This window comes from Suncus etruscus, chromosome 18, assembly GCF_024139225.1.
Source record: "Suncus etruscus isolate mSunEtr1 chromosome 18, mSunEtr1.pri.cur, whole genome shotgun sequence".
Lineage (NCBI taxonomy): Eukaryota > Metazoa > Chordata > Mammalia > Eulipotyphla > Soricidae > Suncus > Suncus etruscus.
The window spans coordinates 50847097-50871275 of NC_064865.1; the positions used below are offsets into that span (position 1 = coordinate 50847097).

At 39.6% G+C, this 24179-nt stretch overlaps 1 protein-coding gene and 1 non-coding gene across 2 annotated transcripts in view; both read left to right on the forward strand.

Annotated features, from left to right (window-relative positions):
* The window catches only part of CDKAL1 (CDK5 regulatory subunit associated protein 1 like 1), a 674860-nt gene that overhangs the window by 487013 nt on the left and 163668 nt on the right, over positions 1-24179 (forward strand). The gene's annotated exons all lie outside the window — the stretch shown is intronic.
* Positions 9058-9164, forward strand: LOC125996758 (U6 spliceosomal RNA). The gene has a single exon (XR_007491439.1). It is a non-coding gene; the product is annotated as a U6 spliceosomal RNA (small nuclear RNA).

Genomic DNA, 24179 nt, shown 5'->3' on the forward strand with positions numbered 1-24179 from the left:
TGTGTGTGTGTGTGTGTGTGTGTGTGTGTGTGTGTGTGTGTGTGTGTTTGGTTTTTGGTTTTTAGTTTTTGGACTTCACTCAGTGATGCTCAGTGTTTACTCCTGACTATGTGCTCAGAAATCCTCCTGGCTTGGGGGACCATATGGGACACCAGGGAATCAAACCACAATCTGTCCTAGGTTAGCCCATGCAAGACAAATTTCCTACCACTTGCACCACCACTCCAGCCCCTCAATTCTTTTTGTTTGTTTGTTTGCTTATTTCTTTTTGTTTTTGAGCCAAATCTGGTGATGCTCAGGATTTACTCCCAGGCTCTGCACTCAGGAATCACTCCTGACAGGCTCAGAGAGCTGTATAGAATGCCAGGAATTGAACTCAGGTTGAACAAGTACTAAACAACGTCTCTACCTGCTGTGTTGTCACTCTGGTACCGCTTTCTTTTTGGGTTTTTTTTTGGGGGGGGGTTGACTTTGGTTTTGGGGGCTATATCCTGTGATGCTCAGGTTATTCCTGGTAAGGCCTCAGGGACCATGTGGGATGTCGGGGATCAAACCCAAGTCAGCCCCATGCAAAGGAAATACCATACTAGCAGTGTCATGGCTCTGATCCCTAATCTCCTTATTTCTAAGAACACTCTGAGGCCCCAGGAAGGGCACAGAGGGCAAGAATGGCTGTCATATGGGTCACAGGAAGACAAAATACTTAGCCCAAATACATACCTAGAAGATATTTCATAAGATAGGATTTCCCTAAAGCAATAATACTATGCTTCTTACTAATCATGCTTATTTTCATTATTTTTCTTTGGCTCATTAAACTGTGTATTAGAAAATCCTATGAAATCAAAGCTGATTTTTCATCTTGCAGTAAGAGCTCTCCTTTTGGGCACACATCTCCAGTTCATTCTTGTAATGCCTCTTCCTTTTTCTCGTAAATCACGCTCCGTAACACAGGAACTTCAAGGTTTAACTTCAAGGTTTGCCCAGTGTAAAGCTCTGACTCTTTTGGCATTGTATTTCTTCCTAACTCTTCTTCCAAAGGAAATATTCGCTGTTGAGTCTATCTTTCGCTGGTTCAGTATCGCACCACCTAAGAACGAGAATTCCCAAACACACACTGTTGTGTTTAGTCTCACGCTCAGCGTTTGCCTTGAGAACTGAAGCTGCAGGTAGCCGGGAACATGTAAATGGAGCAAGTTTATCAGATTTTTGCTGGGGATGTTGATACTAGGAGTTTCTGTCTCCTTCATTTTCCTTTTATATTCACCTAATGCAGAGTAGACCAACCATTTCTATTCTCAACAGCTTAGCATTCTGTTTTATATTGATAATAAAAAAAACTAAGCATAGAAATTGGCTCTTCTTGGAATATTGAAAGCACTTACGGTCTGTCCCTTTATATTTGTTATTTTTGTGTGCTTAATTTCTTGTTAAATATTAACAAGCTTCCTAGATCCCCAAAGATACTAATTTTAACTTTTGGAAGCATATCAGGAAGAAAAAAAGAAACAGGAATTAGAGCAATATTGTGCCTGCAGAAGCCATTAATGTTTTTTTTCTCTTAGAGAAATAAATGCACAGTATGGTTGAAACACAGAGAATGAAGCCATAATACCCAATGCCATCCACTAGACCTGCCATATAGTCCTCTCCATTTTTGATGTCTACTATTCTGTTTTTTTTCCTTTCTGTCCAAGCATGACAATTTTAATACTTTACATGGAAGAGTTGTAAACAAGAAATTAGTGGAGTTTCAGTGGCTAATTTTGTGCAGTAAACACTAAGTCACTTCCCATGAACAGCCCCCCTGATGCAACCCTTAATAAATGCAAACTTTATTTTTAGTAATGACCTTTCATAACGTGAGCCTTGATCCATTGAGATGCTGTTCACTTTGGATGCATCTCCAAATCCTTGTTTTATGCATTTTAAATCAACACACACTTGCTCTGAATTTATGCATGTGGATAGACGGAGATGTAATTTAAACACATCTGTTCAAATATGCATTTCAGATCAACTTGGTGCCGGCTCTCATAATACGATGGAGTTTTTGACGGGCATTATATCCCTAAAGTACACAACAGATGGTATTTATTAGAGAATGAATAGAAATGAAGTTTAAGGATGTTGAGCTTTTTGTCTTCAGTCACTCATTTTTTTTTTTAGTCCTCGGATAATAAGGGCCTAGAGTCTTGTGCACCTCTGATAGACCTTCGTGCACACTGTCCTTTTTCAGATGATGGTCTCATGAGTTGAAAGTAAAATTATATATATATACATATATATATATATACATACATATATATATATGAGTAGTTACTACTGAGAAAGTTAGATGAGAAGGAATAGAGTAAGTCATAGCCTATTTATAATTAGTACTACAAGGAATGCTCTTATAAGTCACTGGATAATGGGCTTATATATTGAAATTCTAATCTCTTCATCCATGTTAGGCATATGTCATGGATGTTTTTGAGGTGAACTACACCTAGTGACACACACTCAGAGTCTGTTCCTGGCTCTTTGCTCAGAAGTGATCCCTGGCAGTGCTCAAGGACCTTGTGTATAGTGCTGAGGACTGGCCCAGAGTCACAACTTCTGCAGCTGCATATGAAACAAATGTCCTGTGCAGCTTTGGGCAAATAGCATTGGATATACTGATTTGTCAACAGTTTCAGATAGAGTAAAAAAAACTGTTGTAATAAATAAGATGTATAAAATAATAAGATAATAAATAAAAATAATAAAATAAGATGTATGGAATATATGTATATATACTATAAATATATTAACATGCTATATTTATATAATAAATATATTGACGCATGCATTAGCAATATGTTACATTAACATTATAACTATGCATCCATTATGTATCTGTGTTATAAATGTATGTTAATATATGTATTCTATTTATATTTCTTATTCTAGTCATTAAATTATGAACCCCAAAGTAGATATTCTAATATATTTTATATAAATTTTGATATCTATCTTATCTAAAATAAAGATAGGTACCATTTATATATAAAAAAGATATATATAGTATATTGTTTATTTGGGGGGTGTGGGAGGATGGACCTGGCTGTCCTCAGGGGCTGCTCCTGGGTCTTTGTTCAGGATTAGGAATCAAATCCACACCACCTACATGCAAGGCATGCTCTTCCCCCATCTCCCTGGCCTATTATTAATCTTCTCTATTAATACCTTAGAGTAAGAAAAGAATGCTATTATATATTCCTGTTATGGTGGCCTAAAACAAATACACAGAAATCCATTGTCTTCCATATTAGTTTTTTTTCCGTGGTGAGCTGGAGCTGAATGCTGGTGATTTCAAAGACTCTAGGCCATTTTGACCTAAACCTTTAGTTCACTCTTCCCCACACTCATGTAGCCCTCTGTTTGCTCAGACCTGTAACCCACGTCCCTTTCTACTCATGCCTACAGAGGACAGGTGTGGACACAGATATAGCATTGTGTGCCTGTATGTTCTTGATGGAAGCTGGGGATTGTTACAGACTAGTCCAAGCTGGACCAGCTAGCTTTGGAAGCCTCTTTCTCCTTCAGTATTTACAGCACTGGGAGCCGGTTCCAAGGAGCAGTACCAAGGATAAGAAATACATGATCTGGGCTGGAATGGTAGCAGTAGGGTGTTTGCCTGGCATGTGGCTGAAACAGGACAGATGTGGGTTCAATTCCTGGCATCCCATATGGTCCCCCACACCAGGAGCAATTTCTAAGTGCAGAGCTAGGAGTAACTCCTAAGCAGCACCAGGTATGTTCCCCCCCCCAAAAAAAAAAACAAGCAAAAAAAGAAACACATTATCTACCTGTGTGTGTCCTTTGCTTATGTTGCTAAAAGCTCTGTTCTCTAGACACAATCTGGTGCAAGTCCACTAGACTCAGATTATTTGTGAGTCGTTACTGACTTCCCCAAATAGCATCACCAATAAGTCTTTATTTTTTTCCCCCCAGACATGGAAACAGGGTGGGTTGTACGTGTATAAAGGGGTTGGGGGTGTCTAGTGATGGAAAAAAGAAAAGTGATGATTTGCCAAGTAACCTGCCTTACGTTCAGCAGTCCTCGCAAACATTTGAAATTATTTGAAATAATGTCATTGCTTTGCATGGGAACACGTACATGAAGAGAAGTTAGCAGGGGTCCTGCTAGCTCGGAAGCTCATGCTGTTGTATTTATTGGAACTACGCACACCATCGGCAAACCTAAATGTGTGTGTTGTTGTTTTGTTGTCTTTAAATTCCTTGAAACAGAAGTTTGGGATTAAAAATAAAAACAAAATCTCAGGCTTCAAACCGTGGAACTGAATCCCCAATTTAATAAAACACAGAACTTCGTATCCAGTTGCCTTACTCTCAGAATTTTCACTCTTTCTCCCAAAATCTATTTTTCTTCGTCTCTCAGCTTTTTTTTTTCCTTTACCACACATCACACAACACTTGCCTATGGCATTTGATCTGGCCATTATGTAATTTGATAAAGGCGTAACATGTTTAAATTTTGATGAGTAGGGACTCAGCATTTTTCTCTAGCTCTGGGTTATAATTCTTCGTTACTCACATGCAGACTTGCAAACACCACATTATTAGACTCGCTGTGCAGATGGTGCATTTCATTGTTTCATGTTCATCAGAAAATTGATTTGAATACAATCAATTATCTGGGTCCCACACAGCGTTAGGTCTAAATAAAAAGATGAGTTGACTGGAATGTAGGTGACTTTGGGTGAAAGTATTTTTTTATTGAGGGGGAGGCTGAAACAATAGAACAGCGGGTATGTTGCTTGCTTTGATGGGGGTTTGAGCTCCAATAGCGTATGTGGCCCTTTAAGCACCACTAGGACTGTGATCCCTGAGCACCTTTGGGTGTGTCTCTCCTCCACCCACCCCTGCACACAGAGGTCCTGCATACATAGGCATTGTCTAGATACGGGCATCTTGTAACCCCCACGTCACCCTCAGGACTCTTATAAGTACTTAATAGGAAATATGGCCCAGCCTGCCCTGCATGTACTGACAGCCTCTGAGCTCAGGTTTCTGTCACTTTTCTTCACCATCTCCCATTCTCTCTCCTTTCTGTTGTATTACTCTAGAATTTATTTACAGTGCTCAGGTACCTATTCGTAGTGCCCGGGATTATAGTTATTCATCAGGCCATAGTCTAGCACTGAGCAAAGAATTTAAATGTGGAGGCCAGAGAGGTAGCACAGTGATAGGGTTCGATCCCCAGCATTTCATATGGTCCCCTGAGCCAGGAGTGATTTCTGAATGCAGAGCCAGGAGTAACCCCTGAAGACCGCTGGGTGTGGCCCAAAAAACAAACCCCCCCCAAAAAAAGTGGTTATGAGTAAAACTTCCCAATCTTCCGTTTTCTCACCTATAAAATTGAGATAACATTATTTCTTTAAGGAGCTCTGTGTGACTTGGCGAATTAATAAATGGGTATTTCAAAGACTACCTGGCATCAAATACAATGTAAATGCTTCCGTAGCAGTTGATATTACTATTTGTCCCACTGCTACCACCACGACTGCTGCTGTATTTCTACTAAAATTGCCACAGAATAGTACTGATTATTAGGAGTGCTGCTGCTACTAGTTCTAATTTTACTGCTACTACCAACTTAATTGCTACTACTGCTCTATACCTGACTTTATATTACTGAAGAGACTTTGAAGGCGGGTTCAGCATTGTACTGTTTTTATATATATTTTATGGCTAGAATGTAAATGTTTTTTTCCTAACATATTGTTTATGTAGAGTGTTGATTAATTTGGGGGTTTTTATTTGGCTAGTCCTCAAATCCTAAAGTGATTCTACCGCCCACATTGTAAAATAAAAGTGCGCGGGGTGTTGTTTGACTGCTTCGTTATTTAAGGTTCATCCACCCACCACTCCACATCTTGGTCACATGAGTATGATCATTATTCATTCTGTTCTTTTCCTTGGGAGATACTCTCTAGGGACACTTAGATACCAAGACTGGCCCACTCTGTTTGGAAAGCATTTGGGAATCACTGGATGATATGCCAATCCTGCAGGTTTTCATCGTTTGTGTCTTGCCTCTGAAAATTACTCAGGTCATCAGTTTTATTTTAATAACAATACATGTCTTGCATTTTTCTATCACAGTGCTCTTTTTCTTGTGATTTTCTATTATGTTCCATTCGTTTCACTTTTTTGTTGCCTTGTGTAGCTTTAGATGCCATACTTGTTAGTAGACAGGGATTATTCCTGGCTTTGCTCTCAGAGGACACTTTTGGTAGGGTTCAGGGAACCATCTCTGTTGCCAGGAATCAAACCTAGGTCAACCATATGCAAGTCAAGCACCCACCCACTCTATTATGGTGTCTGCCCCCCATTGCTTTTATTATTTTTCTTTTCTTTCTCTTTGGTTTTTGGGTCACACCCGGCAGTGCGTAGGGGTTACTCCTGGCTCTATGCTCAGAAATTGCTTCTAGCAGGCTCAGGGGACCATATGGAATGCCGGGATTCAAACCACCGACCTTCTGCATTCAAGGCAAATGCCTTACACCTCCATGCTATCTCTCCGGCCTCGCTTTCATATTTTCTTAACAGAAAACCTATCTTACGACTTCCTGGACAAAGTGACTATCTTTAGGAAGAGAGGAAAGATGATTCTGTGTGATAGTTGTCACTGCCCATACAACTCCTCATCCCCTTGTGGCATGCCCTGTGGCAAGATAAACCTTAGATGTGTTTCCAGGTGGGGTTTCCACATTGATGTTTTCTATCAGAAGGTGACTTCCATGAAAGCAATTTTGTTTAGTGTCATCAGAGTCACATGTAGAGGCTGAAGTGGGATAGAAGTATTCACTTGGCCACTTAATTTTCATCCATTATAGCATCTGTGTAAGGAAGGAGAGGCAACCTGAGATCCTTTGTCCCTTGCCAAGCCCACCAGCTTTGGCATTTCCCCTGGTATCTCTTCTTGCTCACCACTATCTTTCTGGCTTCATGTTGTGATCCCATGTGCCCCACCGCTCACCTGGCCCCTTTCTTCCCTGGTATTGCATTCAACTGAGTGACATGGATCTTTGAGTAGTGAGTAGTGAATTCACTGACTAGCAGTACTGTACAATGTCCTATTCTGTCCTCTGGCCCCTCTTTACCCTACTTGGTGATAGTTCTTTCTTCAGTTAACATCTGTGGGATTGGATGAAACTGTCTCTCTTTTAGTACTACTCACTGTCCTGTTAATGCACAGTAGACCACCACAGTTTCTATACTGGTCATTGTTCCACTGTATGCATGTCGCCTGCTGGCCCCTCTCCCAGCAGAGCATTACACTCCTTTTTGTACAGGTTTTCATTCCAGAGCATCATCACTTTGAGCAGTTAGTAGTCGATCCTGCTTCTGGACAAATCCCTTGTCACCCTGAGTTCTGTGGACGCATCATACCTTCCTGCTTACAGGCTCTCTTGGGCAGGGGGTGAAACAGGTGAAAAACAGGACTATCAACAAGTGACACTATGTGGGTCCATAAGGCACTAGTAGGAGCTGAACTGGGTGTTTGTGCCAGTGAAGAGCTGTCCAGGGACCAAAGTACCACCAGTGTCAGCTAAGTATGCCTCCTCATGTTCTTTTGCCAAAAAAATGAAAACTAAAATAAAAGATGATGTCATGTATGCTCTTCTCTAGACTTGCATGATATGGGACATGATGTAAAATGATAAAAATTAACAAGATTTTTTTTTCTAATTTACTGCCTCTCTGAGCCAAGGGCTAATTCTGGCTATTAACTTTTCTAGTCTCTGGGGGTTCCCCCTTTCCCGCCACATTTTGGCACCACTGAGATATGTGTGATAAAATCTGAGTTCTTGTGAATAACTTTTTTGTGGGCTACTGGCACAGATGTGAGAGCTGATGAGAAGTTTTTTTCTCCCTCTCTTTCCTTAGCTCAAAGCAATCGAAGGCCCCAGGCGCCGGAAGCCTTGTTCTGGTCCTTCCCTCTGACTGGGAACAACTGGACAGTTCTCAGAGTTCTTGTTTGTCATTAGAAGTAAAATACTGAAATCATCCAGGGAGGAAGGAATGAGAAGTTGATGTTGAGTGGGTGTTTTTGTTGTCTCATTGTTGTGGGGACATCAGATGGCTCTCAAGATTCTAGGTGGGAGTATCAAGCCAATGGGATGGCCTGCATTTCATTTCTGAAAGACGAGGCCTTTGGGGTTCACATAAACACCAGGTCTGGCCCAGTTCTACTTTCTCCCCAAATTAAAATTAAAATGTCACTAACACAAGCAAACAAAAAACAACAAAAAATACACTTCAGAACAGTGCCCAGCATAGCATTAAGTGTTCAGTAAAAGTCCTAGCAATTGGCACTGGAATATGTTATGATACCATCCTAGCACTAAATGAGTTCCTGTGTCACTGGCTCTTGTCTTCTACCTTCTGAAATCTGTTGTCTTCTTGCTGGATGACTTATACTAACTATGATACTCCCCTAGTATCCTGATAATCTCACATATAAAAGGCTTTATTTTTTCTTTTGCAACTTGAAATAGCCTTTGACTTTGAGTGAGTCTTTGAGTATCAGGAGGTCCAAAGCTACCGTGAAACATCAGGTAAGGGGTCTCAGAAATAGGCTCCCTCCAGGAAATGCTTGGCGGAAGTGCATGGAGTGTTTCCGGGTCACCTCCAGGGAATGCTTAGCAGAAGTGCTTGGTGTGTTTCTGGGTCAGAGAAGTATAGCTGAGGCTTTGGAGCCATAAGTAGCTTCATTTAAAAGCAGCCTGGCATTGAATTACCCCAAATTAGAGCATTTTTCTAAATAAAGAATCTGGTTTAAAAAAAATAAAATGTCCCTCTGCATAGGTTCCTATCCACTAAACCTTCTACATTATCTTTGAATGGCAAAGACTTGGCCACCTACTGCCCCAGCAGCTCTGATAAGTCTTGCTTATTCAAAGCTTACCCAAAACTATACTGTCCAGTGAATAAATGACTTCTGCAGGACAGGACTTGTCACCTATGACGGTAATGTAGAACTGGAATAGGAAATCCTCTGTGGTGCTCGCTTCGGAAGCACATGTACTAAAATTGTAATGATACAGAGAAGATTAGCATGGCCCCTGTGCAAGGATGACATGCAAATTCGTGAAGGTTCCATAAGAAAAAAAAAAAAAAAACCTCTGTGAGGGCCATTGTGATAGCCCAGTGAGTAGAGTGTTTGCCTTGCACATGGACAACTCAGTTTTGATCCCTGGCATCCCATAAGGTCCCCTGAGCCTGCCAGGATAGATTTGTGAGTTCAGAGCCAGGAGTAACCCCTGAGCACAGCCAGGTGAGGCAAAACAGGAAGGAAGGAAGGAAGGAAGGAAGGAAGGAAGGAAGGAAGGAAGGAAGGGAAGGGAAGGGAAGGGAGGGAGGGAGGGAGGGAGGGAGGGAGGGAGGGAGGGAGGGAGGGAGGGAGGGAGGGAGGAAAAAGGAAGGAGGGAGGAAAAAGGAGGGAGAGAGGGAGGAAAAAGGAAGGAGGGAGGGAAGGAGGAGGGAGGAAGGAAGGAAGGAAGGAAGGAAGGAAGGAAGGAAGGAAGGAAGGAAGAAGGAAGAAGAAGAAGAAAGAAAGAAAGAAAGAAAGAAAGAAAGAAAGAAAGAAAGAAAGAAAGAAAGAAAGAAAGAAAGAAAGAAAGAAAGAAAGAAAGAAAGAAAGAAAGAAAGAAAGAGAGAAAGAAAGAGAGAGAGAAAGAGAAAAAGAAAGAAAGAAAGAGAAGGAAGCAAGAGACTGAATTTCTTTGAGAGACTTGGAAAGCTTCATCAGGAATTCCAGCTGGCATTTTTGCCTTGAATTTTCAACTGAAAGTTTCAAATTAACCCAGATCATTTCGAATCATCTCTGGTATAGTCAGTGTTTTCTCAGTCACTTTGCTTAAGAGGAATTAAAGTCAGGAACTGGAAACTAGTTAGCACCTTTTTTTTTTTTGTTGTTCAAGTACATTTGTAGACTTGTATGTCTTGTCCTTGTAAGCAGAATGGTTCCTCTTCAGGGCTTTGGCTTTTGTTCCCAAAGAGTAACATGTCTCTTCCTGTGATCATCTGTCCTCTCTCTTCCATGCCAAGAAGATCTAGAAGTCACTTCTAGAACTTTCACATAAATATACGAAATGATTACCTGGACAGAGATGAATCCTTAATGATTCCTAATCAAGCCTAGTTAACTGACCAAGGCTATCTATTCTTTATCTTCCTCCCCCTGGTTCTCTCTGCTCATTACTTTTTTTTTTTTTTTTTGAGTCATACCGGGCAGCACTCAGGGGCTACTCCTGGCTCTATGCTCAGAAATCGCCCCCAGCAGGCTCAGAGGACCATATGGGATGGCAGGATTTGAAACACGACCTTCTGCATGCAAAGCAAATGCCCTACCGCTGTGCTATCTCTCCGGCCCCCATGCTCATTACTTTCATTTAATGCCCAACTTTATGGAATTAAGGTCATGTTCCAGGCTGCTGCTTCAGTGTTGGGAGTCTAAAAATAAGAAGCTGTACCCATCCATACCTACAAAGTGCTTGTGGCTTATTTGGAAGCCTAGGGCAAGGATACACAGATCTGAAAGATGCCAGGCCAGGTCTGAAGAAGGCCAGTAGGATAAAGGCCTTGCGAGTGAGCTAAATGTGAGAAAAAATCAGGAAAGATTTCACTTCCAAGGGCATCTATAAAGGAGGAGGAGGAAGAGGAAGAACTAGTACCAATGGTTGTGAGTGCATTATAAGTTAGATTACCTAGGCAAAGAAACATGTGGATATGAATCTTAGCAGTGAGAATTCAGTGATGGCGAAGATGGTGGATGAGGACTGGATGGCAGGTAGACGACTGGTTCTAAAACTCACACAGAGTGTCTCTGGAGGTACTTTGGGAAGTTCACTCTTATCTCTGGCTTGTTTGAATCTACATTGATAATACGTTTTGTTTACTTTGTGCATTATACAAGCTCTGTTGTGGACAGTTAACTCAGCTCCACCCTTAGACCCAAACAGCCTCAAAGAGTTAAATGAAGGGATTTGGCTTTGTTCTAATAAAATTTCATTTGCAAGAAGCATTTAATGGCTTCTTGTGAGTATGTGAGACATAGCTGACCAACTGGCAATCTGATGTTTAGAGTAAATGAAGATGAAACAAAACAAAATTCAGCTAATACAGAATGAAGAAAGTTGTGGGCTGAGTGGTAGCACAGCAGAGAAAGTACTTGCCTTGCATGGAAATAACTGGGTTCGATCCCTGGCCTCCCATATGTTCTCGAGCCCTCCCAGGAGTGATTCCTGAGCCAGGAGAAATCACTGAGCATTGCCAGGTGTGGCCCCAAAAACTCAACTGAAATTTAAGAAAATTTAAGAAAAGCATTTTACCCTCTTTTTTTTTCTTCTCAGCATTTGACAATACTGTATGAATTGTATTTTAGAATAGCAAATTACTTGAAATGTAGTATCTGGTGCCATTCCTTTTTCTTTGTGTGTGTATGTGTGTGTGTGTGTGTGTGTGTGTGTGTGTGTGTGTGTGTGTGTGTGTGTGTGTGTGTGTGTGTGTGAGAGAGAGAGAGAGAGAGAGAGAGAACCCAGATATACTCAAAGTTTACTCCTGCCCTGTGCTCAGGGATTATTCTTTTTGTTTGTTTGTTTGGGGGCCACACCCTGTAGTACCCAGGGGTTACTTCTGGCTCTGTGCTCAGAAATTACTCCTGGCCTGGATCTGTACTGAGTCAGCAGTGTGCAAGGCAAACACCCTACCACTATGTTACCACTTCGGCGGGGATCATTTTTGGTGGAATTTTTTTTTGGGGGGGGGGGAGTTATGAAACTCTCGGGATGGAACTGGAACCTGCAGCTTACGAGGTTAATGTCCTGACTCCTACATTATCTCCTGTAGCCCCAAGTGCATGCCTCTTCATTAAAAGTGCATCTATACCTATTTTATTTTTTAAAATAATTTCTTATTTACAGACAACTATTTTGAATATGTGATTTTCTACCCATCCTGAGGTGCTTCCTCAACTTCTGGTTAAGCATTCCCTTGAAAGAATGCTATGTTCTGTGTTTGTCTCTACAATTTCCATAGGTGGACTTTTTCTTATTCTTTTTTATTTTTTTTATCCTAAGTTTAATTTTGAAAGATTTAAGAAGCTCGCCCAACTTTGTATTTTTTTTGCCCTGTCTTGATATTCATTTAATTGGTTCTGCTAATATGAATGCCCTTTCAAATATGAAAAAAATAATAAAGCAGGAGAGAAAAGTTGATTATTTCTGTAATTGGATTTTCTCTTGAATAAAATGATTTCACCCACTTTATCTTTCTGACTTAAGCAATGGGGGTGGGGGAGCTGTCTTCTTTCTTATGCAGTCAGAATCAATGCGAGAAGGTCGAGTCCGGATCCAAGGTAGAGTCGGATGGCAGAGTACCACATTGGTTTGGGGTGTAATTAATTACTGGTGCTGAATATACTCTGGCCCTTGCTTTCATTCCCAAGTCTAAATTTCCACTGTGTGCAAAATAATTCCATCCAGGAAGAATTCTAATTACTTGAGTAATTATCGTCTTATCACTAAATGGAATTCAGACATTCACTGCAGTTTATGAATGTTAGAAATGTTTCATTTCCTTTTCACCTTGAATAACAGAAAAATACACATTACTGAATCTGGCTTCATTGAACCTTATAATTCGCGTTACCATAGAAACAGAAAAACTCATATAAGAATTGTGTTAACAGTAGCCTAGATAGTAAATACCGTCACTTTAGCCGGCAATATCCTCAAATGATTTTAATAACAAGACGTGTGCGATTTCTGTGCAGTGTAATAATATTCCTTTAAAATATCATAATCATATTATCCTGTATGCTTACTTTTAATTTTTAAAGCAATATCTTTGGTCTTAGGTAAGGCTTTGTGCTTATTCTAAAATATTTGCTATGGAATGCTTGCCTAGTGTTACAGGATAAAGAACTTAACTTCTCACCATATTTATTCATACTTATTTAATTTTTAGTTAACAGTGATGACTCACTTGCTTTATTGCCTGCAGCCAAACTGCATTCTGGAGCCATACCAGGGTTAGATAGAAGGGGCGAACTGAATTCTTGCTTGGGGTTCCCTTCCCTGGGTTGATTTGCTCTCTGACGTTAGCCTGTTTGACAGCACTTTTCTTTTAGGGTTTCAGAAAAATGCTGCCCATATTATGCTTGCTCAGTTTTTGCCACAAATATTTTATGATCACTTAAGTTTTTACCACTTTAGTTTCTGACATCTCAGGCTCTCCAGAAGTTTGCTAATCATCTGTCATTTTCCTCATCTGCTGCTTTCCTTTCTCATCTTCTGCCTATAACTCCTTTACTACAGAAAAGTAAAATCACAGCAAATTTAAACTAAACAAACCATCTGGGATTATTTTTTTATGACTTATTAAAAGTAGTTTTATTATTTTTAATTTTTGACTTGTATTTTTAGGGAGGGCATCATTTTTGTTGTTTTTTTTCCCCCTAAACTAATCACTACTAAATTTAGCCCCAAAGCCTTAAAAATCTTTGATTATAAATATCGCCTCTAATTAATACGTGAACTGTATGTTAGCATGTAGATTTTGGCTAATATTTAAAACCGTTTCTTCAGGCAAGCAGACTTACACTGCCTCGTAAAGGTCAGCTATTTTATGTGGTCTCCTTTGAAAAAGATCACAGCCAGTCGTTTCTAGGAATACATTTATACTCTTAGTGGTCTGTGTGTAAATGTCACCTCATTAAGATACTAGAATAGGGACACTGGCAAGTTTGTTTTGATCAAGGTCCTAAGAAGCTAAAGTAGGTATTTGTACCAGAGGACAGTTAATCTGAGAAACTTAATACACACGTGTGGGAAGGCTGGAAAAAGCAAAGACTAGGAGATGAGGTAACTGTGAGTAATACCTCCTGAAAGCAGTTTCTGCCCCCAGGATGAAGGGAGACAAAAGGGAAGAGGTTGTATTACTGGAACCTGGACCCAGTGAAGGGTTGCCCGCCACCCAAGGAGGAAGTGGATGCTTCCAGAAACAGAGATTTCTTCCTGCTCCCACCTTCTGATCATCCTCCCTGTGCTTTTTCTCAGGGCCAAACAGGAAGCTTGCAAACAAAGGCTCCAAGGAGTTTTGTAGGTGTCTAGCCCAGAGTTCCCCGTAGGACATGTGGCTAAGAGACAGCAGGAGGAACACCAGGTGGATTGTCCATAGCATGGGACCTGCTTGATATTAGCCACTTGCTGGTAGGACTTGATGAAACTGAACTCCCTGGGCATTCCGGATTTCCAAAGTGAGCAAAAAATGAAACAGCTATATCCAATGATTGGACTTCCAGTTTCTACTAAATATATCCCTCCAAAGATAATGGTTTAATATCTGTTAGGCATGTGGATTCCACCTTCTTGGTTGGACAAAAAAATGTCTAAGACAGAGTGATATTCACTCAAAGCTTGCTTTACTCATTTTCCTTATCATTTTTGGTTCACTTGAAATCACTTGTAGGAATGTTGTCAAATCTTAGTGGGGCCACAGAAGTCTTTAAGAAGCTGAAGGTAACACAGTGGGTGAAGCATTTGCCTTGCAAGCAGCTGATCTGGGTTTTCTCCTTGGTACCACATATGGTCCTCTGATCCCAACAGGGGTGGTCCTGGGGTATAAAGCCAGGACTAAGTCCTGAGTTCTACCAAGTGTGGCCCCAACTCCCCCCACCAAAGAAACAAAAAAGTATGGCCTTTTCCACCTGAAAAGTGTACATGTAATTTTGTGTGTAATTTTAGCAAGCCCCTAATATCCAAAGAAAGAAACTCTAGAATGACACATAAAGGTCATTGTTGGCATTGATACTTCTTCTGTTGTGTGTTACTTTGATCTTGATTCAGGAGTGTCTGAAATGCATGGTCTGGTATGAGTCAACAGTGAGAGTAACTTTCAGTGCTTCAACAGTGAATGTATTAGAGGGATAGAGATAGGGTCAGTTAGGAGGGTAGACAGATGTACCATTGGGTGGATGAGTTGGATGGATGGATGGATGGATTGGATTGGAAGATGGAGGGAGGGAGGGATTGATGGATGGATGGACGGGTGTATCATCCAACAGTCATGGAAGAAAATAGATTCACAGACATCCATTGTTGCATTAAATAATTAATGATGGATCTGGATGGTGAAGGATGGATCGAGGGATTTTTCTCTGCCATCCCAGGCCATGTGGCTCCGCAATCCCCATTCAGCTGGAGGGCCCCAGGTTTAGGTGAACAGCGGAATCAGACTCATCCAGAGACAGGCATCAGGAAGCATCAGCTTTATTCATGCCCTATCCACCACATGTGTGGCCTATATCATAACCTTTTAAGCATACAGTCATTCTTATCTAGCCCTGCATCTTAACTCCTGTCAGCCATCTTTCCTTTGACCTCCATGCTGGTCAAAGACCAAAAAGGGCAAAAGGGGGCCTAATCCCCTGGGTCAAAGGCTTTATCTACCTTTTCCAAGACCCCTCCCAGGAATGGGCGGGGTCTTGCAGGTAAGGTCAAGTTACCTAGGAAGAAAGGAGGGATGAGGCTTCAATCCATTTGTTATTTATTCATTCAAACATTGATGAAAAGAAAACCCAGGTACAGATCTGCTCTTTCCATTCCCAAATAAGGACTCCTGGACTAGTTTGTTACATATATCGTTATTTATTGAATTGGTTTTTACTTTTTAACTTGTGGTGGCCAATTCTTATTTGCATAATCAGTTTTGACATCATTAAATCTCCAGGAACAAAGCAACTGCCAGCATAAATTCTTCACAACTCATTTTAGGATCTTTTTTAGATCACACTGCAGCCAGAATGTGATTAATTTCTGTAGTTGTGTGGGGTTTCTTGGACTTTATACATATTTTACCAGGTTTTAGCATCTTTGAGGGGAGAATTTGTTCTTTTTTTTTTTTTTTTTTTGGTGTTCCCGAGTATCTCTCTGTGTCACAGAAAGTCCACCTGTTACTTTTTCATGCTGATTTTCTGTCATTTTCCACCAGCACCAGATGCTGAAGAAGGCTGAGTGGGATTAGGGGTCAATGCTGGTCTGGAATGGGTAAAGTAGAGCATAGCAGTGAGTTGGCATCTGATGAGCACCTACTTGGGTCCAGACACTTCTATAAATATAAAATACTTATCCTTCACCTAAGTTCCCTTCCTGTGGTGCAGGACAGAATGTATTTTATATATATATATATATATATATATATATATATATATATATATATATATATAAGCTTGGATGAAGCTTTGTAGAAGGGAAACCTGAGACTCAGAATATAAAGAAACTATTGATACCACATGAGACTTGAATCTGTTCGGTTTTAAAATCTGCCTTACGGGGCTGGAGAGATAGCGCATCAGTAGGGCATTTGCCTTGCATGTGGCCACCTGGGAGAGACCCCGTTTGATGCCTGACATCATCTATGGTCTCCCAGCCTGCCAGGAGGCAATCTCTCAGTGCCGAGCCAGGAGTAACCCCTGAGCGCCACTGGGTGTGGCCCCAAAACCAACCAATCAATCAATCAATCAATCAATAAAGTTTAAAATCTGTGTTCTTGGGGCCAGAGCAATAGCAGATAGACCACTTGCTTTGCACATAGTCAACCTGGATTTGATCCCCAGCACCATATATATTCCCAGAGTTTTGCCAGGAGTGATCCCTGAATCCAGAAACAGAAATAAACTCCAAACACCACCAGGTGTGGCCCAAAAAAAGCAAAGCATAACATAAAATCTGACTTCTCTTGGCTGTGTTTTCACGTGGAGCTGTAATAAGAATAATTACACCCACCTATATCGGGGAGCATGATAATGATGTTAGACATGAGCTTAGCATGTCTTATGAAGGATAAAATTAGCAGGCAACCAGTTGAAGTTTTAATTGCCTCTCCATTTACCCACATAGACTAGCAGAAGGAATCTTGATCAGATAGTGAGGTTTGGGTTTGAGTTTTGATTTTAACAATAACAAGGGCGATCTGAGATAAAATCATGTATCCTCTTTAGACCAAGACTATTCTCTCTTTACTAGGTAATTCCAAAGGTACAGCCAAATTTTTATCTCTGGTACAAAACTGCAGTACATATATTATTATTACAAAAAATTTTTGTGTGTGTTGTAAGTGTATGCTCCATCTCTGCTGTGAGATGACATCTCATATGGCATAGCGAATATCCAAGTGACTGCCTTGGGTTATAGTTTTAAACTATAGATGAGTTGAAACTAAGATGACTTTCGTCTTTACTCTTTAACTTATGCACCTCTAGAGTCTAAGCAGTATTACTCTTCTTCTCTGACTTATTTCCCTACATAAGCACTTATAATGATTAAATAAAGTCAACCTCATAGGGAAGTGTACCAAACAGTATGTAAATTTAACAAGTTGCCCAGAAATTAGTAGTAACAAATCGTTATCGCTCCAGCAGACCTACAATCATGGTTTAATACACTATGTGACAGGTACTGTACATGATAATCCGGACAGGTATTGATCTATTAATTCTCTGTAAGTACTTTCACTGTCATTGTCTCAGAGGAAAGGAAGCAGAAGACTATGAAGTCTAAATAACTTGCTCAAGAGCACATAGCTCATTAGTGGCAGAGCTTTATTGCTATGCAAGAAGAAATTTTCCTGCCAGGTAACGTGTCAAAAGTGGATGATCACTCCAACCATACGAGGGTGGTGTGTGTGTGTGTGTGTGTGTGTGTGTGTGTGTGTGTGTGTGTGTGTGTGTGTGTGTAGCTTAGGATTTTTTTTTTTACAAAAATTTAAAAAAAATTCTCAAACACATTATACATGTTGGATTGTTTCTCCTTCCTTCTATCACCATTTTCAGTTATTCAAAGAGTGACCCATATCATAGAGAGGTTCTCGGGTCACAGATTCAAGATTTTCTCCTAGTCCCTGTCATTCCATATTCGAATTTCCTGTTGTTTTTGTTGTTTTGTTGTTGGTTTTTTTTTTTTTTTAAATTATATTTGCCTTCTCCTCTTAATGGCCAGACTTAATTCTTCAACTGCACTCTTTTTTTTCTTTTTTTTTTTTTTTTGGTTTTTGGGCCACACCCGGCGGTGCTCAGGGGTTACTCCTGGCTGTCTGCTCAGAAATAGCTCCTGGCAGGCACAGGGGACCATATGGGACACCGGGATTTGAACCAACCACCTTAGGTCCTGGATTGGCTGCTTGCAAGGCAAGCACTACTGTGCTATCTCTCCGGGCCCTCAACTGCACTCTTAAAAACTATTAGGTCTCTTTAGAAAGAATATGTTATGGAGGCCAATTATAGGTACAGTATGGATACCTTACCCTGTGTTGTCGAGTGTTAAGGTAGAATTGGAAAATTTGCAGAATTGTGCAACTTCATCTCAACCCAGTTAGGCTGCTAGAGTTATGCTACAAGATTCTCAGTGCCTATTTGGAAGCAATCCCTGCTCCCAACCTCAGCCCCAGGCGACTGATCTGTTTTCTGTCTCTGTAGTTTTACCTCTTGGAATGTTCATCTAAATGGAAATCAAACAATAAATAATCCTTTATGTCTTCTGTTTTTTTTTTTTTTAATTTAAGATTCTGTTTCAAAGATGCATCCATGTTGGTGCTTGCATCGCATGGTTCTCTTTTTCATTTTTAAATAATTTCCATTGTATGGATATGCCACATTTTGTTTATTCCACAGTTGATAGACACTTGGATGGGTTCCAATGTGGAGCTCTTAGGAAGAATGCTACTTTAAAAATCCACATGCAGGCCTCTGTGTGGACATATGTTTCCATTTTTCTTGGGGAGCTAATTTGAAGGAGTCTTTCTTAGGTCCAGTAGGCTTGTTGTTTTGCTTTTTAAGGAACTACCAAGCTGTTTTCCAAAGTGACAGTATTATTTCAAATCCCTACCAACAGTGGATTGGGGTTTTCATTTTCTCTTTATCTATATCAATGTCTATTATTTCATAGTCTTTCCTCATTATAACTGTTCTACTGAATAAATGGCATCTCATGATTTTTCAAACTTGCCTTACCTCATTACTAATGACTGAGAAACTTTTATGCACAGATTAACTCTTCGTATATCTCTGTAATAAAGTGCTGGCTAAGATTCCTTGTCCAAACCACAGTGTTTAAATAAAGTAATTAAAAAAAATGATTCTTTGATCATTGTATAACTGTGTTGTTTGCCTTCTTTCCATTAAGAGTTATAAATGTTTTCATCAGGTAAATAACTTGCAAAGCTTTTCTTTCAGGCTGTCTTTTATCTTTTCATTTCCTTATTAATATCTTATTAGTAACAAACTTATCAAATTATCCAAATTCCTTTTTCTAGATTGTGTTTGGGGTGTTGGTGTTATATCTGTGTAACTTTGTCTAACTTAGGATCACCAAGATTGTTCATATTTTCTTCCACACATCTGATAATTCTAGCTTTATGATTTAACCTGAAATACTTTGTGTGCAAGGGAAGGAAATAATAAAGTGTTAAGGTGTTAAGCACTGTTTTTTTCCTTTTTGTTCCATGTGTGATACTAATTGCTCAAATCATTTGAAAGCTCCTCTCAATGAATTGTGTTGGCAATTTTGTAAAAAAAAAAAAATGAGTTAACTATAAGTGTCCACTTGTCTTTATATTCATTAATCATTGTCTCCATTACCATAAAGTATCCTTAAATCAAGTTATCTATACCACTAACATTTTTCTTTTTCAAAATTTATTTGTTCATTCTAAGTTCTGGGCATTTTCCATATGAATTTTAAAATCAATTTGGCTAGAGTGGTAGCACAGTGGTAGGGCGTTTGCTTTGCACACAGCTGACCCAGGACAGATGCAGGTTTGATCCCTGGCATCTCGTATAGTCCCTTGAGCCAGAATAACCCCTGAGCGCTGCTGGGTGTGGCCCAAAAAATAAAGCAAACAAAACATAAATATGTTTTGATATGTTGACAGTGGTTGCATTGACTATCAATCTGGAGATGTCATCTTAAATATGTGAGATCTTTCTAACCAGAAAAATGGTATATTATTGTTTATTCTTTTATTTCGTTAAGTACGTTCTATCACCAGAATACTAGTACAGCCGAGGGGTTCTTTCCTTGCAATTGTCTGACCTGGGTTTGATACCCTTCACCACATATGGTGCCCCAAACTCCATCAGCAGTCATTCCTGAAACTAGAGACAAGAGTAAACCTTTACCACTGTTAGGTGTGGGCCCAAAACAAAAGTATAATAAAACACTTCTGTCAGTACTTTCTTGTGTGGTCTCTTTTTTTCTGTTTGTTTGTTTGTTTGATTGTTTGTTGTAGATCAAACCCAGCAGTGCTCAGGCAGGTTCTGGGGTACCCAGAATCAAACTACCGTCCATCCTAGGTTGTACAAGGCAAATGCCGTACCACTGTGCTATCGGTCCAGCCCCCTCTCGGTACATTTTTTAAAAAATTGTTTAATTCTGTTTCTAGAGTATAGTTATAAACTTCTCAAATATATTTTTTTTGTTTAGTTTTTTTCCTCATAGGTCCTTAATAGATTTTTTTTTTTTTTTTGGTTTTTTGGGCCACACCCGGCGGTGCTCAGGGGTTACTCCTGGCTGTCTGCTCAGAAATAGCTCCTGGCAGGCACGGGGGACCATATGGGACACCAGGATTTGAACCAATCACCTTTGGTCCTGGATTGGCTGCTTGCAAGGCAAACACCGCTGTGCTATCTCTCTGGGCCCGCTTAATAGATTTTTATACCTGACAATACATCACTTCTAAAGTGAATGCATAATTATAAACTCTCAGACATATTTTTTTGTTTTATTTATAAGAGGGGTCACACTCATTTATGCTTAGGGCTTACGCCTGGCTCTGTGCTGAGAGATTATTCCTGGCAAGACTTGGGGGACCATCTGGATCAACTCGGGCTGGCCATGCACAAGGCAAGTGCCCTACCCACTGTACTGTCAGTCTTGCCCAAGAAATTTCTAAGTTATTTTGTGAACTCATTTACCACTAAATATTTTATTTATGTTAGAATAAATGCTAGATCACATTTCTGTCATTTAAGCTAATTCACCGTTTTAATTTTGTTTCATGATTATTCCCTAAAACTTCTCTGAAATGTAAATACAGAGAGTCTTACAATTGTAAACTTATAATAGTATTTATATGTTAGACTCACAGTTTCAATGAACATGAAGAAAATGATCACTTTTAAAAGAATTGGTATTTTGAAAATCCATCGCTTCTCAAAACTATCATTTACTCAGAATTAGCATTTTAAAATTGGGATTAGTGTTTTATTTTATATCCCTTGTAATTTCCTGATAAGCACTTAACTCATATGCTAATAAAATTTTAGTCCACTTCAAACTGCTTCAGTTTTCCCCGGTGTACTGAAGAGAATTACTCAGAAGGTGAATTCACTGTGTAAATGGAAATTCGTAGTTGGTTCCTCTAAAGAACCAAATTACATTTAAAAGCCTAAGTAGCATCATTTGTGTATGTACAACTAATGTATAGCCGAGCCTCATTAACATGAAAGTACAGTCTTTAGAAGCATTTGATAAGCTCTGCGTTTATGTTTGTCTATACTTTGACACCAATCAGTTTGCTTTGATACTGATTGGCAAAACTCTTTTCATTAATTCATCGTCACCTACCCTTATTATCAGGCATAAGTTTGTCTAGATTGCCAAGTATATTCATGCATTGAAATTCTCTTCCTTAATGTTTATTATATAATGTCTCTTTTTTCACTGTGGCCTCTAGTGCCCAAAGTAAGCAGGTGTTGCATTATACAGTATTCAACTGTTACGGACCAAGAAGGGATAGGGCAGGAGGTAGAAAAGCCAGTCAGGTACTTTCCTTTGGGAATACCCAAATAATCTAGTGCCAGGTTCATTCCATTCACAGCCTGAACAATAGCCACTTAGTGTCTATATATCTGCACTTTTTCATGGGTCCTTTCTCAGGCTTCTTTCCTTTCACTTCCCTTGGGGAGATGGACTTTTCTCTGTTATTGCTACCGTGTGTGATTCATTACTTTTATGATTAGTTGTAGATTTATTTTGTTCAGGGATATTTATAAGTCAGATGTAAAAAAAATGATTAAAGTTATTGATAACTTTCTATTTTTCTATGCTTTAAATGGTCTTCTGTCTGGGTTATTCTAAGAGTATGTACTTTTATGATTCTAGGATGTGATTTTCTTTTTTTTGGGGGGGGGTTGGGGGGCCACACCCCGGCAGTGCTCAGGGGTTACTCCTGGCTGTCTGCTCAGAAATAGCTCCTACCAGGCACGGGGAACCATATGGGACACCGGGATTTGAACCAACCACCTTTGGTCCTGGATCGGCTGCTTGCAAGGCCAACGCCACTGTGCTAACTCTCCGGGCCCAGGATGTGATTTTTCTAATTTTAAAGGAAAGTTAATAAAAATTAAGATTTTTTTTCAGGCATACTCTTGGTTTTTCTATTTTCTTTTTTCTTGGGGGGTGGGGGATGGGACGGATTGCAGCCACCAGTGCTTAGGACTTACTCCGGGCTCTGCAGTCTGGCATTCACTCCTGTAAGGTACTGGGAGCCATATGAGGTGTCAAGGATCAAAGCCAGGTTGCCACATACAAAGCAAGCACCCTGCCCACCTCTGGCCTATTTTTTTGGCCCACAGGCATACTCAGTCATTTTTCTCTTTTCTATTTATCTTCAGAGAAGATGTTTTGAGTTTATGGAAATTAACTCCCTTTAACTAACGAAACTGGGTAGAAATTTAAAAAAGAATGAAGATTATTTGTCATTCTCCTCTCACACAGGTTAAAAGCATGTCCTTGAGGAGTGAAGAAGTGACTAGAAGCAACATCAGGGTAGTGGTAGAGGGTCTGAACTATTTTGATAGTACTGAGAGACACAGTAACTGTCCACATCAAAACTATAAATGCAAGAGCCGGAGTGATAGTATAGCGGTGGGGCATTTGCCTTGCACATAGTCGACCTGGGATGGACCTGTGTTTGATTCCCGGCATCATAAGTATACATATATACACATATTTGAAAATATGCATATACAATTTCTTATATATATTACATATATGTGAATAAAATATAAGTCACCTATTACACTGCACATCTGATCCCTGATACCACATGATTTTCCAAGCACTATTGGTATTCAATTTACTTTTTATCAGTGGAAGAATTGAAAAACAAAGATCAGTAAATCTTCCATAAAATGAAACATAGGAAGATGTAGAAAGTAATAATGAAGGAAATTTAGAAAGTTAATTCAACAGATTTCGTACTCAAAGGAATCCCAGCTAGAGGAAGATGAGTTTAAAAATAACACAAGAAATTTTTCTAAAACTTATGGATTTTAGATTATGCCTTGTACACAGATTTTAAACAACTAACCCATAGGTTATTACATTTTGAAACATGTAGAATAAAATTAAAATTTTAAAGACAAAAGGGAGTGAGGGGAGACCTTTATAAATACAGGTACATCAGGATAGATCTGTTATATTTGTCAGCAAACTTGTCAGCTTACCCAAAACTAAAATAGTGCAAAAATCTTGCTGTATTCATTTTCTCTTGAGGTGCCATAAAGGTACCATGACAATCAGTGGGTGTGATTAAGACTTAGCAGAAAATCAAGAAGATAGAACTCAAATCAATTATTCTCTCAAAAACACAGTGTTTTGAAAGTGGAAATTAATCACAAAACAAAAAGTGAAGGGGGATAGAATTCAAACAGTTTGAAATTTAAAAAAAAAGTTTCAGAAAACAAGAGTCTTGAGTAAAGAATAATTTTTAAAAAAACATTAAAAATACAAAGTTTTGGAGATGGAAGGATTAATTATACAGTGGGTAGGGTGTTTGCTTTTCATGCTACCAGCCTGGGTTTGATACCCAGCATTCCATAAGGTCCCCTAAGCACAAGCAAGAATAAACCCCTGACATTGTCAGGTGTGACTCCAAAACAAGCAAAAAAATAGAAACTCTGGGGGATAAAAGGAAAAAATACATACTCAGACATGCTAAGAGATTAAGATTTGCCTGGGACATTGTGTGTGTGTGTGTGTGTGTGTGTGTGTGTGTGTGTGTGTGTGTGTGTATGTGTGTGTTGAGTGACACATCTGGCAGTGATCAGACATTGTTCCTGGTTC